The sequence below is a fragment of the Oryctolagus cuniculus genome, chromosome 3, assembly GCF_964237555.1.
Source record: "Oryctolagus cuniculus chromosome 3, mOryCun1.1, whole genome shotgun sequence".
Lineage (NCBI taxonomy): Eukaryota > Metazoa > Chordata > Mammalia > Lagomorpha > Leporidae > Oryctolagus > Oryctolagus cuniculus.
In genome coordinates, this window is record NC_091434.1 from 127,093,332 (window position 1) to 127,111,698 (window position 18,367).

The 18,367-nt window shown below is 42.4% G+C and overlaps 1 long non-coding RNA gene across 1 annotated transcript in view; it reads right to left on the reverse strand.

Annotated features, from left to right (window-relative positions):
- Positions 1 to 4,297: 4,297 nt before the first annotated feature.
- Positions 4,298 to 18,367, reverse strand: part of LOC138849190 (uncharacterized) — a 59,410-nt gene continuing 45,340 nt past the window's right edge. Inside the window, exons 2-3 of the long non-coding RNA XR_011387629.1 lie at positions 5,727 to 5,780; positions 4,298 to 4,791 (exon numbers count right to left, since the gene is read on the reverse strand). This is a non-coding gene — a long non-coding RNA (uncharacterized lncRNA). The remainder of the gene's footprint in view (positions 4,792 to 5,726; positions 5,781 to 18,367) is intronic.

The following is an 18,367-nucleotide window of genomic DNA, read 5'->3' on the forward strand; positions in this document are numbered from 1 at the left end:
AATCAGAGTAGGTATTGGCTGGAACATGTAGCAAGCAGGGGCTCCCTCAATATGAGAATATGACCCTAAGGACTGGTCAGAAGCTGCTGCTCCAAGCTGTCTTGGTGATCACTCCCTCCCTTTAGCAACACTCACCTCTCCTTAGGACCCTCCCTTCTAGTCAGCATGCACAACTAGTAACTGTTCAACATTTCTAAAATCACCTCTTTAAAAGAAGGGCAGGCACCTAGCCAGTGAATGACAGTTAGTTGATTAATAAGCCATGTGGGTGCACTTTTAATATTTGGAAGTGACATATAATTGTTAAATGTTATTTTATGTTCACAAATACATAATAACTTTAAAGATTTTTTCCCTTAAAAGTGGATTATGTTTGCTATAATTTCCATTCAAATATGCATAGGGTGTGCTAATGAAAGAGTACAAGAGTACTATCCACACCAGCCAAAACACAACCCCAGCCATATGCCTGATTTGCAGCCTGCCCTGGAGCTGCCAATATAGCCCTTTCAGAAGCCAGATGCCACTGCTAGGAAAGTACTTTTCACTCCCGCTCATTTAGTTCTTACATCACTAATTAGCCTTAGCCCACACAAAACTAAAATCATTCCCTGAGAAGAGATGCCTTGACTCTCAGCTACATTTAATTTTCAAGCCTTTGCTGTCACTGTTGTGGGCACAGCTTCATCTTCTTGGGCCTTGCATTTATCATCTACTATCTATCTATCTGTCTCCTTCACTTTTTTCACTATTAACTGAAAAGCCCTATTTCCAGGTGGGTATCAGTGGCCTTCTCAAATTTACTAAGTCTAAAACCAAATTCCTGATGCTCAGCCGACCTATTCCTATTCAGTAAATAACAACATTGTCATTTCTATTTTATACAGATATATTTATTTATTTTTGAGTCAGAGTTACAGGGAGGGAAGGATGGAGGCAGAGAGAGAGAGAGAGAGAGAGAGAGAGAGAATTTTCCACTCACTGGTTCACTCTCCAGATGGCTGCAACAACCTGGGCTGAGTCAGGCTGAAGATAGAAGCCTTGGTTTCACTGAGGTATCTAACATGGGTGGCAGTGACTCAGATACTTGGACCATCTTCTGCTGCTTTTCCTAGGTGCATTAGCAGGGAGCTGGATTAAAAGTGGAGCATCCAAGACATGAACTGGCATCCAAGTGGGATGCCAGTGTCTCTGGTGGCAGCTTTACTAGCTACAACACAGTGCTGATCCTTCTCAATGCCGTTTCTCAGAGGAAACAAGCTTTATTGTTTTCTGTATTTCCTAGCCCATCCTCAATACATCCAAATGTTTCACTCTAAAAACATGCCAGACACAGAAAATCTCCTTTGCCATGATTATCTCTTGTTTGGATTACTAAGCAGTCCTCATAAGTGAGTTCCCAGATACCACCTTCCTGCCCTAGTGCCTGGTCTCAGAGCACCATATCTGGAGATTCTTCCATGCCAGGGGCACCTCCTCTTGTAACCTTTGGCTTCCCTCACTGGCAGCACATTCAGATCACTCCCTGACCCCCAACAGGTTCCAGAGCGCCCTCTGTGCTTTTGTTCTCCCTGGCTTTCTCTCTCCTGGCAGAGATTTCTTCTTTCTGTCTAAAATCAGCCTAGCCCACCCTTTGGCACTTGCTATTTCTCCTACATTGAAAATTTTTCCCCAAAATAGTCTTACTTTCCTGCACTGGTCAAATGCCACCTTAAATAAGATCTTTCATAGCCACCATATATGAGAAGGCAAGCCCCCACGCAGCATGCCTCACCTCCCCCAAACTTACCTTTTCCACAATATGGTAAATTATATATGTACTTGTTAATTTTCTGGGTTTTTTTTTTTTTTAATGTGACTACCTGAACAAACCCCAGGAAGGAAAGTAATGGTTGATTTGAGTATCACTATATTTCCAGTACAAAGAACAATCTCACATAGTAGTAGACCAAAAGCTTCCCATAGGGGGGTGGGTCTTTAACCCAGTAGTTAAAATGCTGATGAAGATACCTGCTCCCCACATAGGTGTGCCTGAGTTTGATCCCGCCTGGCTCCAGCTTCCTGCTAATGCAGACCCTGGGAGGGAGCTGTGATGGATCAAGTGATTTGGTTCCTGCCTTTCATGTGGGAGACTTGGAATTGAGATCCCGGTTTCTTACTGCAACCCTTCCTAGTGCTGGCCTGGCCTTAGGAAATTTAGAGAATAAACCAGCAGATAGAATCCTGTCTCTCTCTCTCTCTCTCTTTCTCAAATAAATTTTAAAAATCCCTGCATAATAATCATGATTCTACCACAAAATTGAATATATTATTTAGATAGTATTTAAGTTAACACTGAGGGAATCATTCAATCTTTCTCTTCTCACAAATGTGTTCAGAAAACTGATTAATTCAAAATCACTGTAATAATAGTCACCAGCTAATTAGGAGAATAATTGAGAAGATTGGACTAAATTAACACTGAAGATTCATGCAATGCATGTTTATTTGCAAAGCTGTTTAAAAGAGGAAAAGGAAGGAGAATGCTGCATGCTCTCGTGAGATATGGTTTTTATCGGAACATCCTTTTCTGTAGCTGCTGATGCTGACTGCGAGGGATCCTACCTCAAATTACTGGAAGATGGTTTGTGGAGTAATAGGCTGTATCTACCTAGGAAAAGCTTGGCCCACGTGCAGAGGATCAAGAGGTCTTCCAAAGAATCTCTTAGTTTACCACCAAATGTTTGATTCTACATTGGCATTCAGTCAATAAGTATGTCTTAAACTTCTCCTCTTATACGTGGATCATTATTTTTAATTAGAATTCTCAGTTTTTTTTATGAACAATAACACCTCATAGGCAGTCTCCAAAATGAGTCTATACAACATAGCCATTATTAATTTGCAAAAAAACACTCTGCCATTTTTTCTAAGTGAAGATTTATAAAATTGCTGTTTTACATTGCCAATGAATTCTGCAAGTCAAAACAAAATTATTTGAAATGCTAATGTTATTCTGCATTCCTGATTAAGTCAACCAGATTAATTTTGTGCTTATTTGCAATTTATAGCAAAATCTGTATTCATTTTTGCCACTCAGTCTACTTGGTACAGTTGCTAAACATTCCTATCAATATTGCAGACAAGATGGAGCACCTGATTAATCCAAATACCTAAACATAGTTTGCCTGATCTTGGCTAATTTATCTTGTATTGACAAAATCAAAAGTACTTAAGAAATAAGCATACAAAATGCTACTTACCATCTTGTAAATGTCAACCTTATTGGGAGGCAATGTTATATGTGGAATACTTGCTTGATTTAAATTTTCCAACATAATTGAGAATTTGTTTTAATAATTTTACTTATTAAAAATAATCTGGTTGCAACAGTACAAGAAAAATTGGACTTATTTGATAAAATTCTCATTTAAATACTTAGCACTATTCATGTATTCAGTGATTATATCAAGTAAATCCTCCAAATTTGCAACAAAAATGTAATTGTCTGAGAAATAATGTAATAAAAAAGCTGAGCAACAAAATATATGAAGATTGCATTAAGATAGAACAAGTCAATAACCAAAGAATTGATAGTTTTTGAAATTTTAGCATTGTAACTTCAAACTGTATATTTTGGCCATTCAAATTTATGTCTTGACATCAAACAATGCAATGGCATAGAATTCATTCCTTTCTATCTCTTAAAGGCACAGAGTAAAACTGTAAAATCAAACCCTTCATCATGGATTAATTAAAGAAAAGATGACCGCCCTAGGAGAAGCTACAGTTAATACAATTTCATGTATTTCCTCCATCTGTATCCACATATCATTTCCTTGATCATTGCTTCTCATGATGAAAGAGATTTAATTCTTGTTAACACCTTGAACATCGATAACACCCTCAGCTTTGACTTCTGGCTAATTTCACCTCAAAGTAATAGCTTGGGGCCGGAGCCGCGGCTCACTAGGCTAATCCTCCGCCTTGCGGCGCCAGCACACCGGGTTCTAGTCCCGGTCGGGGCACCGGATTCTGTCCCGGTTGCCCCTCTTCCAGGCCAGCTCTCTGCTGTGGCCAGGGAGTGCAGTGGAGGATGGCCCAAGTGCTTGGGTCCTACACCCCATGGGAGACCAGAATAAGTACCTGGCTCCTGCCATCGGATCAGCGCAGTGCGCTGGCCATAGCGCACCGGCTGCAGCAGCCATTGGAGGGTGAACCAACGGTAAAGGAAGACCTTTCTCTCTGTCTCTCTGTCTCTCTCTCTCACTGTCCACTCTGCCTGTCAAAAAAAAAAAAAAAAAAGTAATAGCTTGGGTCAACAGTACACCTCTGAGAACCTCTCACCTTCCCTCTAGGCTCTGCATGTGTACAATCATTAAAGTGCCAATCTCCCTACCTTTGTAAAATGAAGTGATCTGTTTCTTCACCCAACAATGAGATTTTTGAAAGTGAGGTTCAAGTATTCATTACCATGAAAATGCCAGAACCTAATACACAGAGGTAACTCAGCACATTCTTGTTGGGCTTTTAATGAAATAGAATTGAATGGAGTTTACAAGCCAGAAACTTGCCCTAATGTCTCTAAGACTCCTTAGTGTCTATTTTCATCCCACCAGCACAGTGACAAAGGTTGTGAGTTTCTAGGAACAGATAGACATGTTGTAGACTCAGTGGACAGCATAACAGAATTCAAGGTACACTGCAGCCAGTAAGAGCCACTGTCGTTTACTCTGGTGTGGTTCCTGAGCATTCACGACTTACCTGACATATGCAGGAAATTCACCTTGTTGCTTTCATGGTGCTTCAAACCTGGCGGGAAGTTAGAAGTTATGTCACAGTAGTTAGTCTGCACGGGGATACTGGTTTTCTTCTACTGAGCAGCTGTTTTCCCTGATATGCCATTTCTTACATGTCCTCTACTACAGTCATGCCAACAAGTTGCATTAAGGAGAAAACACATTAGCAAAGACTGTGAACATTACACAGAAATGTGGAGGATGGATATAGACACTGATGATTCCCAGGAAAACTCGGGCCTTCAGTAACCAACCCTCTCAATGTGGTTAACCCAGGAGTGTGAACCTGATCATCATTTCCCCAGGTCAGAGCAGCCAAATCTCCACATGCAGCTCCCTCCATCCCTCTGGGAGGGAAGAGGGGCATCATCACAGTGGCCTCAGTCTGTCACCCTCTCTCTAAGATGCTTTATGCCCTTACTTTCTGGCTGGACACCGCTTCTGATGGTCCATGACTCTGAGCAGGCATCACCATCACTGTTTTGGAGGACAGCCACAGAGGTCATTGTCGAGAGTTCCTTTGCACCCAGCGCTTCTGTTCTCACTGTGTGGATTCACGTATTGGGTCACTTGTTTTCTCTCTTCCAACCAACAATTACTGAGTTCAAGTGGGGAAGTGAACAGAAAACACATGACTCCTACTTCTATGAGGATTACGTTTGCTGGACAAAGTGAACAATCCATCCTTGGGGTTGGCTAATACTCTCTTTCTCTTCTGGCTTCCCAAGGGCTAAACATAAATGCCCACTTCTAATAGAAATAAGTATTTGTGTGTGTGCATTTGCATGTTTGTGACCATACTCTACACACACACACACACACACACACACAAACACTCCTAACAGAGTGAATAATTTTACTTTTTCTATCAAAAATTTTGTTAGAGGTGGATGCTTCGCCTAGTACTCAAAACGTCATTTAAGACGCCTGCATCTGGTACCATAGTACCTGGGTTCAAGTCCTGACTCCACTCCTGATTTCAGCTTCTTCCTGATGCAGATCCTAGGAGACAGAAGGTGACAGTTTGAATATGAGACTTGGAGTGAGTTCCCAGCTCCTACCTGTTATGAGCATTTGGAGAATGAATTGGTGAATAGAAAATCTCTCAGCAGTACATGGAAGCTTCTCTAGGACTGACCACATACTAAGCCATAAAGCAAGTCTCAGCAAATTCAAAAGAATTAGAATCATACCATGCAGCTTCTCAGACCACAGCGGGATGAAGCTGGAAATTAGCAACTCAGGAATCCCTAGAGCATACGCAAACACATGGAGATTGAACAACATGCTCCTGAATGAACAATGGGTCATAGAAGAAATCAAAAGAGAAATCAAAAACTTTCTGGAAGTAAATGAGGATAACAGCACAACATACCAAAACTTATGGGACGCAGCAAAAGCAGTGTTAAGAGGAAAGTTTATATCAATAGGTGCCTACATCAAGAAATTGGAAAGACCCCAAATAGATGAGCTTTCAATTCACCTCAAGGATCTAGAAAACCTACAGCAAACCAGACCCAAATCTAGTAGGAGAAGAGAAATAATTAAAATCAGAGAAGAAATCAACAGGATTGAATCAAGAAAAACATTACAAAAAATCAGCCAAACGAGGAGCTGGTTTTTTGAAAAAATAAACAAAATTGACACCCCATTGGCCCAACTAACTAAAAAAAGAAGAGAAAAGACACAAATCAATAAAATCAGAGATGAAAAAGGAAATGTAACAACAGACACCACAGAAATAAAAAGAATCATCAGAAATTACTACAAGGACTTGTATGCCAGCAAACAGGGAAACCTATCAGAAATGGATAGATTCCTGGACACATGCAACCTGCCTAAATTGAACCAGGAAGACATCGAAAACCTAAACAGACCCATAACTGAGACAGAAATTGAAACAGTAATAAAGGCCCTCCCAACAAAGAAAAGCCCAGGACCAGATGGATTCACTGCTGAATTCTACCAGACGTTTAAAGAAGAACTAACTCCAATTCTTCTCAAACTATTCAGAACAATCGAAGAAGAGGGAGTCCTCCCAAATTCTTTCTATGAAGCCAGCATCACCTTAATTCCTAAGCCGGAAAAAGATGCAGCACTGAAAGAGAATTACAGACCAATATCCCTGATGAACATAGATGCAAAAATCCTCAATAAAATTCTCACCAATAGAATGCAACAACACATCAGAAAGATCATCCACCCAGACCAAGTGGGATTTATCCCTGGTATGCAGGGATGGTTTAATGTGCGCAAGACAATCAATGTGATACACCACATTAACAGACTGCAGAAGAAAAACCATATGATTATCTCAATAGATGCCGAGAAAGCATTTGATAAAATACAACACCCGTTCATGATGAAAACTCTAAGCAAACTGGGTTTGGAAGGAACATTCCTCAATACAATCAATGCAATCTATGAAAAACCCACAGCCAACATCCTATTGAATGGGGAAAAGTTGGAAGCATTTCCACTGAGATCTGGAACCAGACAGGGATGCCCACTCTCACCACTGCTATTCAATATAGTTCTGGAGGTTCTAGCCAGAGCTATTAGTCAAGAAAAAGAAATTAAAGGGATACAAATTGGGAAGGAAGAACTCAAACTATCCCTCTTTGCAGATGACATGATTCTGTATTTAGGGGACCCAAAGAACTCTACTAAGAGACTATTGGAACTCATAGAAGAGTTTGGCAAAGTAGCAGGGTATAAAATCAATGCACAAAAATCAACAGCCTTTGTATACACAGACAATGCCATGGCTGAGGAAGAACTTCTAAGATCAATCCCATTCACAATAGCTACAAAAACAATCAAATACCTTGGAATAAACTTAACCAAAGACGTTAAAGATCTCTACGATGAAAATTACAAAACCTTAAAGAAAGAAATAGAAGAGGATACCAAGAAATGGAAAAATCTTCCATGCTCATGGATTGGAAGAATCAATATCATCAAAATGTCCATTCTCCCAAAAGCAATTTACAGATTCAATACAATACCAATCAAGATACCGAAGATCTTCTTCTCAGATCTGGAAAAAATAGTGCTGAAATTTATATGGAGGCACAAGAGACCTCGAATAGCTAAAGCAATCTTGTACAACAAAAACAAAGCCGGAGGCATCACAATACCAGATTTCAGGACATACTACAGGGCAGTTGTAATTAAAACAGCATGGTACTGGTACAGAAACAGATGGATAGACCAATGGAACAGAATTGAAACACCAGAAATCAACCCAAACATCTACAGCCAACTTATATTTGATCAAGGATCTAAAACTAATTCCTGGAGCAAGGACAGTCTATTCAATAAATGGTGCTGGGAAAATTGGATTTCCACATGCAGAATCATGAAGCAAGACCCCTACCTTACACCTTACACAAAAATTCACTCAACATGGATTAAAGACCTAAATCTACGACCTGACACCATCAAGTTACTAGAGAACATTGGAGAAACCCTTCAAGATATTGGCACAGGCAAAGAGTTTCTGGAAAAGACCCGGGAGGCACAGGCAGTCAAAGCCAAAATCAACTATTGGGATTGCATCAAATTGAGAAGTTTCTGTACTGCAAAAGACACAGTCAGGAGAGTGAAAAGACAACCGACAGAATGGGAAAAAATATTTGCAAACTATGCAACAGATAAAGGGTTAATAACCAGAATCTACAAAGAGATCAAGAAACTCCACAAAAACAAAACCAACAACCCACTTAAGAGATGGGCCAAGGACCTCAATAGACATTTTTCAAAAGAGGAAATCCAAATGGCCAACAGGCACATGAAAAAATGTTCAAGGTCATTAGCAATCAGGGAAATGCAAATCAAAACCACAATGAGGTTCCACCTCACCCCGGTTAGAATGGCTCACATGCAGAAATCTACCAACAACAGATGCTGGCGAGGATGTGGGGAAAAAGGGACACTAACCCACTGTTGGTGGGAATGCAAACTGGTCAAGCCACTATGGAAGTCAGTCTGGAGATTCCTCAGAAACCTGAAGATAACCCTACCGTTCGACCCAGCCATCCCACTCCTTGGAATTTACCCAAAGGAATTTAAATTGGCAAACAAAAAAGCTGTCTGCACCCTAATGTTTATTGCAGCTCAATTCACAATAGCTAAGACCTGGAACCAACCTAAATGCCCATCAATGATAGACTGGATAAAGAAATTATGGGATATGTACTCTTTAGAATACTATACCGCAGTAAGAAACAACGAAATCCAGTCATTTGCAACAAAATGGAGGAATCTGGAACACATCATGCTGAGTGAAATAAGCCAGTCCCAAAGGGACAAATATCATATGTTCTCCCTGATCGGTGACAACTGACTGAACACCAAGAGGGAAACCTCCTGAAGTGAAATGGACACTATGGGAAATGGTGGCTTGATCAGCATAGCCCTGACTGTTAATGAACAACTTAATACATTATCCCTCTTAGTAGTTTTTTTATCTGTTCTACTTAATATGACTGGTTTAGATCTGTAATTGATGCACAGTTATTCTTAAGTGTTGAAAATTAACTGAAATGTGATCCCTGTTGAACATGGTGGTGGGAATGGGAGAGGGAAGAGATGTATAATTTGGGACATGCTCAGGCTGACTTGCCCCAAGTGGTGGAGTTGGAAGCATACCAGGGGATTCCAATTCAATCCCATCGAGGTGGCATGTACCAATGCCATCTCACTGTTCCAGGTGATCAGTTTCAGTTCACAGTTGGTCATGGTGAAGGGACTGGGAGTCAAAGGGAGCACATAGACAAGTCTAGTACCTGCTAACGCTAACTGATGGAGTAAATAAAGGGGAGAGTGATCCAACATGGGAAGTGAGATACTCAACAGACTCATAGAATGGCAGATGTCCTAAATAGCACTCTGGCCTCAGAATCAGCCCTAAAGGCATTCGGAGCTGGCTGAAAAGCTCATGAGAGTATTTCAGGCATGGAAAGCCAAGACACTCTGGCAAAAGATCTCTGAGAGTGAGATGCCAGTGGAAAGAACAGGTCATCAAAGAAGGAGGTACCTTTCTCTGAAGGGAGGAGAGAACCTCCACTTTGACTATGACCTTGTCTAAACAAGATAAGAGTCAGAGAACTCAGAGGGCTTCCATAGCCTTGGAAACTCATGACCGGAGCATAGGGAGATTACTGATGCCATAGACAGGAGTGTCAATTGGTAAAGTCAACAACAGGAGTCACTGTGCACTTACTCCTCATGTAGGATCTCTATCCTTAATGTGCTGTACATTGAGATTTAATGCTATAACGAGTACTCAAACAATATATTTCACTTTGTGTTTCTATGGGGGTGCAAACTGTTGAAATCCTTACTTAATGCATAGTAAACTGATCCTGTGTAAAAAAAAAAAAAAAAAAAAAAGAAAAAAAAAAAAGAAATTATCAATTCCCAACTTGACTCTCACTGGGATTAAACATGACAATAGGTCTGATCTGATTTCATCATCATTTAAAAAAATCATCTATTATTTTTCACTTTATGTTTCTGTGTGGGAGCAAACTGTTGAAATCCATACTTAATGTATACTAAGCTGATCTTCTGTATATTAAGATAATCGAAAATGAATCTTGATGTGAATGGAAGGGGAGAGGGAGTGGGAAAGGGGAGGGTTGTGGGTGGGAGGGACGGTATGGGGGGGAAGCCATTGTAATCTATAAGTCGTACTTTGGAAATTTATATGCATTAAATAAAAGTTTAAAAAAAAATCTCTCTCCCTCTTTACCTCTCTGCTTCTCAAATATATAAATTAAAAAAAAAAAACCCTTCTAGCTTTATCACATTTTCTTTCTCTGCTTGTGATTCAGGACAGGCACGGTGGTGCAGTATCCACAGCCCCCATCCAATACTCTGCACTTACAATCCAGCTTCCTGCTAATGCATCTGAGAGTCAGTAGATCATTGACCAAGTACTTGGCTTTCTGTCACCCATATGGGTGATACAGATGGAGTTCATGGCTCCTGACTTCAGCATGGCCTAGCTCTAGCTGTTGCAAGTACTTGGGGAATTAACCAGTAAATGAAACTTCTTTCTTATTCTCTCTCAGTCACTCTTTCTTTCAAACAAGTAAGGTATCTTCTTTATAAATACAAACAAGCGAAAATTAATGTAACCAAGTATCTAGAACACAGTAATTCTTCAGTGAGCACTAGTGAATGACATATAAACAAACAAATTAATAAAAGAGGAATCCAGGCTTGTAATCATTTACTTACAGGGGTACATTTACAATGTTTTTAGAAATGCAGTAGTTTTGTGCCAGCATTTTGGCATAGCAGGTAAAGTTGCTGTCTGCAACACTGGCAACCCATATGGGCACTGGTTTGTGTATAGGCTGCTGTGCTTCCCATCCAAATCTTGCTAATAGCCCAGGAAAAGTAGCAGAAGACAGCCCAGGTGCTTGGGCCCTTGTCACCCATGCGGCAGATCTGGAAGAAGTTCTTGGTTCCTGGCTTCAGCCTGGGCCAGCCCTGGCCGTTGTGGCCATTTGGGGAGTGAACCAGCAGATGGAAGAGACCTCTCTCTCTCTCTCTTTCTCTCTCTCTAACTCTGCCTTTCAAATAAAATAAATAATTCTTTAAGAAAGAAAGAAAGAAAGATGAAAAAGTAATCTGTCATCCTGAGAGTCTATTAGAGATCCAGTGTCAGATATTCTTAAAAATTTCTGATTTTTACAGCCACACTGAGGTGGGGTCCATCACAACATGCAGATGGAAAATAGGCTCAGCTACTAACTGGGATTGCAGGTGTTGAGTTTCCATGGTGTGCCCACTCCATGGAATGTTTTAAATTTTACCACTATCCTGACTTACATAGGTGTGGGGACCTCCCTCTTGAGTTTCACATTCTGCATGTGTGTGACTGTGGCTTCTAGCAGAGATGACATAATACGAAATTTGCATTTGGTCTCTGCATATAGACAGAGTGGTAGGGGTGAAAGGAGGGTCTGTTATTATTTATAAAAAGCCCCTTTCAACCATCCTGCAGTGTGTGCTAATGAGGTGAGCCTTGAAGGAGGTGGGCTATTGCCAAGGAAACCAGCCATGTGATTCCAGGGTGGGCACTTTCAGCCTCACCTGCCAATCACCAGTAGCCACTGGTTAATCAGTCATACCTAAGTAATGAAGCCTCCACACAAAGTTTAAATGATAGAGTTTGGAGGGCCGTGGCTGGGTGCATATATAGAGGTGCTGATTGGGTACAGCACTTGACAGGCTAGAGCATCTGAGAAGGTAGCACATCTGAGAGTGTATAGTACCTGAGAAGCTATGCTCCACACCCGTATCTTACCTATGCATTTCTTCCATCCAGTGTTCCTTTGTATCCTTTGTAATAAACAGGTAAACATAAGTATATTGTGTCCTTGAGTTTTCTGAGACTTTATAGCAAATTATCCAGCCTGAGGAAATGGCTAAGGGAACTCTCCCACCCCACCCCCCCCACCACCATAATTAGCTAGCTCCTCAGAAGTACAGGTGACAGCCGGGGACTTGATATTGGCTTTTTTTTTTTCAGGCAGAGTTAGACAGTGAGAGAGAGAGACAGAGAGAAAGGTCTTCCTTTTTCTATTGGTTCACCCCCCAAGTGGCCGCTTCAGCAGGTGCGTGATGCCTATCCAAAGCCAGGAGCCAGGTACTTATCCTGGTCTCCCATGGGGGTGCAGGGCCCAAGCACTTGGGCCATCCTCCACTGCACTCCCGGGCCACAGCAGAGAGCTGGCCTGGAAGAGGGGCAACCGGGACAGAATCCAGCGCCCAGACCGGGACTAGAACCTAGGGTGCCGGCGCTGCAGGTGGAGGGTTAGCCTAGTGAGCCGTGGCGCCGGCCGATATTGGCTTTTGACATGGCAGGCAGTCTTGTGGGCTTGGGTCCTTACTCGGGGTCTGTACTAACTCTTGGGGGTCAGCATCAAAATTCAGTGTAATTATAGAAACTGATAGGGACTTGGAAAGCTTCCTGTGGAAAACCCAAATATTTGGGGTCAGATGTGGTGTGAGAATACAGGAAAGCAGCCACTTCAGTTTTCACAGGTTGAGAGCAAGTGAAATGTGGGAATGTGGGGGAGAGGCAGTCTTGCTCCCATAGCACCTCTGGGTTTTGTGGAATAGTCCAAGGTGTCACTGACTCTCTTGATAAAATGGGTGATGGTGCTACCTACATCACCATACAACCGTGGAGATGAACATTAAGTACTACATGTGACATTGCTTTGAGGATAGAATCATTTCTACCTATAAGCCCTCTGTTTTTATTAACAAGGAAGAAGGAGCAGTTCACAGCTGATCATCCCTAATGAGGCGGTAAAGGAATGAGGGAGAAAAGAGAACTTTCTCATATGGGCATGTCCCTGATGGAGAATGAGAGAGGGGGGAAGTAAATATAAGTTTAAACTTCCAGGTACTCATAATTTTGAAGTATCAAGTAGATAGAAAACACTCACTTCTGGACTTTCTTTATTACATGAAAAGAAGGAAATCAGAAAGCTAATAAAATGTAGCTGTTCATGGCACAGTAGCTGAAGGCAATCTCACTTTCAGTCGCTAAAGCACAGAATGGGAAAGTATCATAGAGACTCACCTTGTCTTTACAGTGAGGAAAACCGAGGCATGATGAAAGAAAGCTACTTCCACCAACTCATTCCAGTCATTAGTTCATCTGAGGCAGTTTAACAAATTTCAGGACCTCAGAGATTTCTGTTGAGCTGTGATTGTGCACTCAAATAAACAGTGATAAAGTAAATTTAATTTTTCTGTGCCTGATTTTAATGCAGATTATGGTAAGAATTGCTCTGAGCTCTGTGCTACCTGAAATATATACCCTACAACATTTGCCCAATTGTCTTCTAAATTTTTAAAATATTATTTATTTATATATGTATACATGTACCTGAAAAAGCAGAGTAACACAGAGAGAAAAAGCCATGGAGATATTTTCCATTTTCTGGTTCACTCCCTGAATAGCCACAATGGTCAAGGCTGGATTTTCCTGGTCTTTCATATGGGTGACAGGGATCGAAATATTTGGTTCACCTTCTGTTACCATCGCAGGTGCATTAGGAGGGAGTTGGATCAGAAGAACAGCTGAGACTCAGAGTAGTGCTACAATATGAGATGCTAGCATTGCAACAGATGACTTAACTAGCTGTGTTACGATGTGAGTTCCAATTCTAATTTATTGCATCATGGAGGATACTGGATTCTGATGAGTGAATGGGATCATCTCAGGGAGACAAAGGACTCCTTGGGAGAACACTGTTCTTGTGTTTCTTTCTTTTCTTTTCTTTTCTTTTCTTTTCTTTTCTTTTCTTTTCTTTCTTTTATTTTTGAAGGCAGAGTTAGACACTGAGAGAGAGACAGAGAGAAAGGTCTTTTCCATTGGTTCACCCCTCAAGTGGCTGCTACTCTGGCGCCTTGCGGCAGGTGCACTGCGCGTATCCGAAGGCAGGAGCCAGGTGCTTCTCCTGGTCTCCCATGGGGTGGAGGGCCCAAGCACTTGGGCCATCCTCCACTGCACTCCCAGGCTCAGCAGAGAGCTGTACTGGAAGAGGAGCAACCAGGACAGAGTCCGGCGCCCCGACCGGGACTAGGACCCGGAGTGCTGGTGCCGCAGGTGGAGGATTAGCCTAGTGAGCCATGGCGCCAGCCCTTGTGTTTATTTTCATAAATCTTTCTTGCAAAGCTTGATCAGTTTAGATAAATAGTGTGACCTAGAGGCCAAAATCGTTATGGACAAACACAGCTAACAGGCCACCTAAACAGATATCAAAGTTTTCATGAGAATTAAGAAAGTTCTTGGGGCTGGTGTTGTGGCATAGTGGCTAATGTCACCTCTGGCAGTGCTGGCATCCCATTAAGATGCTAGCTGAGTCCCAGCTGCCCACTTCTGATCCAGTTCTCTGCTATGGCCTGGAAAGCAGAAGAAGATGGCCACATGATTAGGCCCCGACCCTGTCTTGGGAGGCTCAGAAGAGGCTCATGGCTCCTGGCTTCAGATCAGCCCAGTTCCACCCTTGGCAGCCATTTGAGGAGGGAACCAGGGGATGGAAGATCTTTCTCTCTCTCTCTCTCACTCTCTCTCTCTCTCTGCCTTTGTTTCTCTGTAACTCTGCCTTTCAAATGAATAAATTTTTCAAAGTTAGTGTCTACAAAAAGGACTTGTGGGTGTTTTTGATGAACAACATTTGCACTGATTAAAAAGAGGTATCAAATGCCCAACTTCCTGTGAATTTTATACAGCACTTCAAGCATTGATCAGGAACACTGACACTCACTAGAGGATTTCAGTATTTACAGAAGTCAAACATTGTTAATGGATGTATCATTAGAAGTGAAGCAGAAGTGAGCATTCATTACCACTTTAGTATAAATTTATCATACTAAAAGAAATGAACATAAACCATTCCTAACTTATACTCTACAATGTCCTTTCAAAGACTTGCAAAAGGAAGAAATCCTTGAATTTTGTCATATCAAAGACCAAGAAAACTCCCAAAACTATACAAAAACTAAAATAAAAACATAAAAGTGAGAATCTGAGACTATGTAGGGGCTTTCTTCCTGTGTGTTGACTAGAGGATCACTGATTACCTTATAAATATTTATGGATACTGCTCTAAAGTTGATCTGCCACAGCCCAAGGGGCTTAAATACATATTTTTCTTTTTTAAAAAGATTTATTTATTTATTTGGAAGTCAGAGTTACACAGAGAGAGAAGGAAAGACAGAGAGAGAGAGAGAGTCTTCCATCTGCTGGTTCACCCCCAAATAGCTGCACAGCCAGAGCTCCATCGATCTGTAGCCAGGAGCCAGAAGCTTCTTCCAGGTCTCCTGTATGGGTGCAGGGGCCCAAGGACTTGGACCATCTTCCACTGCTTTCCCAGGCCATAGCAGAGAGCTGGACCTGAAGTGGAGCAGCTGGGACTCGAACTGGCGCCCATATTGGATGCCAGCATTTTAGGCAGTGGCTTCACCTGCTACGCCACAGTGCCAGCCCCTAAATACATATTTTTTAATTTGAAATATGCATGAGCCCCCTGACACTGAAGATCAGAGAGTCAAGTGTGTGATGAGAGTCAATGGAACATGTCGGAAGAACTTGTTTACACAGACCCCTGCCATGTGGATTTCAGGGACAGGTCACGAAAGCAAGTCAGGCATCAGTTGGGCACCACATGTCAATGTCAAGTCTTGGGTCTGGGACTGAGTCTCAGTGGGTCAGGCTCTGGCTCTCCCACTTCCCAGCTGTTCACCGTGGGCCTAGCAGTTCTAGTTAGTCCCTGAAGCTCCACAGAACCATGCCAAGCACAAACGATATTCAGGGAATCAGAGACACCACTGCATTTCACTGAAGGCAGCCTCCAGAGCTCTGACATGGTGAAGTGGTACACAGGAGACAGGGGGAGAGGGGCCCGTAAGGGAAGTCTGCAGGCAAGTGCCCTGAGCAGAGTCACAGAACAGAGCTTAGCAGGAGGAGAAACTGAGGACCAAGAGTGGGTGGGATCTCTGAACCCCTCACACCTTCCCACTTCTCTATTTTTAATGTTTTTAAGATTTTATTTATTTTATTTGAGAGTTAGAGTTACAGACAATGAGAGGGAGAGACAGAAAGAGAAATCTTCCATCAGCTGGTTCACTCCCCAAATGGCCGCAATGGCTGGAGCTGCGCTGATCCGAAGCCAGGAGCCAGGTGTGTGCTTCTTTCTGGTCTCCCATGTGGGTTCAGGGGCCCAAGGACTTGGGTCATCTTCTACTGCCTTCCCAGGCCACAGCAGAGAGCTGGACTGGAAGTGGAGCAGCCGGGATTAGAACCAGCACCCGGTGGAGGATTAACCTACTGTGCCTTGGCACTGCCCTGCCCCTCCTTCTCTTTTATGAACAAATCCCTGCCTCCTTCTCATGATATCAGGGGCCTATAAAATCTCTGCCTATAAAATAAATCTTTTTTTTTTTTTGACAGGCAGAATGGACAGTGAGTGAGATAGACAGAGAGAAAGGTCTTCCTTTGCCATTGGTTCACCCTCCAATGGCCGCCGCGGCCGGTGCGCTGCGGCCGGCGCACCGTGCTGATCCGAAGCCAGGAGCCAGGTGCTTCTCCTGGTCTCCCATGGGGTGCAGGGCCCAAGCACTTGGGCCATCCTCCACTGCACTCCCGAGCCACAGCAGAGAGCTGGACTGGAAGAGGAGCAACCGGGACAGAATCCGGTGCCTCCAACCAGGACTAGAACACGGTGTGCCGGCGCCATAGGTGGAGGATTAGCCTACTGAGCCCCGGCGCTGGCCATAAATAAATCTTAAAAAATAAAATCAGGGGCTGGCATTGTGGCATAGCTCTACCACTTGTGATGCCAGCATCCAAATATGGGTGCCAGTTCATGTCCTGTCTATTCCACTTCCCATGCTGCTCCCTGCGAATGGCCTGGAAAAAAGCAATGGAAGATGGCCCAAGTGCTTGGGTCAATGCCACCCACAAGGGAGTTACAGAGAGAATTCTAGGCTCCTGGTTTTGACATGGCCCAGCCCTGGCCATTATAGACATTAAGGGGATTTACCAGCAGATAGAAGACCTTTCTCTCTCATTATGCCTTTCAAACAAATAATTTTTTAAAATGTTATCTCAATTATATATACATTTATATCTACATGAGTTTTAAAAATAAATTTTAAAAAGTATAGGCAATGCTCTGTTCCTTAATAAAATAAACCAAATATGAAAACATTTTAACCTGAGACTTGAAAAAGTCTTTAGATTCCAGTGGCAACGACCACAATCACTGTGGAGTAATTTGTTCCCCTTCAACGAGAAGCAGAGGGAGAGAGCATTGAGGTGAATGTACAGAGAGATGTCTCCGTAAGGAAGGGGGCATTGAGTCTCCACTTGCACAGCACAACTTCTCATTGTATAGTGGGTACCACCAGGAGCTGCCCTTGAGAGTGCCCTGAAGAGCATTTTAATGTGTTCTTACCAAACAAGAATGCCTGCAAGGGCACTGTCAGGATGATAATCCACTGTGTCCTGCCTTGCCACTGTAATTAGCCAAACAGCTTTGCTTAATTATAATAAACGTGTTTGGAATGCTGTAATTACTTGTGAGCAAGGAAAACATTTATTTTAATGAGCTATTCCTTGGAAATTAAAAAAGATCCCTAATATCAGCCATAAACACAAAAACTGTACTTGGAGATTGAATTCCCCATGGCAATAAATAAATTGTCTAACACAGGCTAGTCCCCACTTTTGCTCAACTGCCTGCAGCTTTGGGTGACACTGAAGAAGATGAAAATATGTGGGCTTAATTGGCAGGGAGGTCAAAGCACTAAACATGTAACCTCAGAAGATGTCACCTGCATAGAGGGGTGGGTGAGGAATAATTGTTGTTTAGAGCAAAGTGTGGTGGAAGGAGGAAATAAGGGGTGCTAGAGGAAGGAGGTAAGAGCTTTTCACCCAGAAATTAACTGGGTCCTTCCAATGTGGAGAGCAGCCCATATTCTAGCAAAGTGCAGACTTAACAAGGAAATCAAGCATTAGTGCAAAGTCATTGCATATCATGATAAATAAT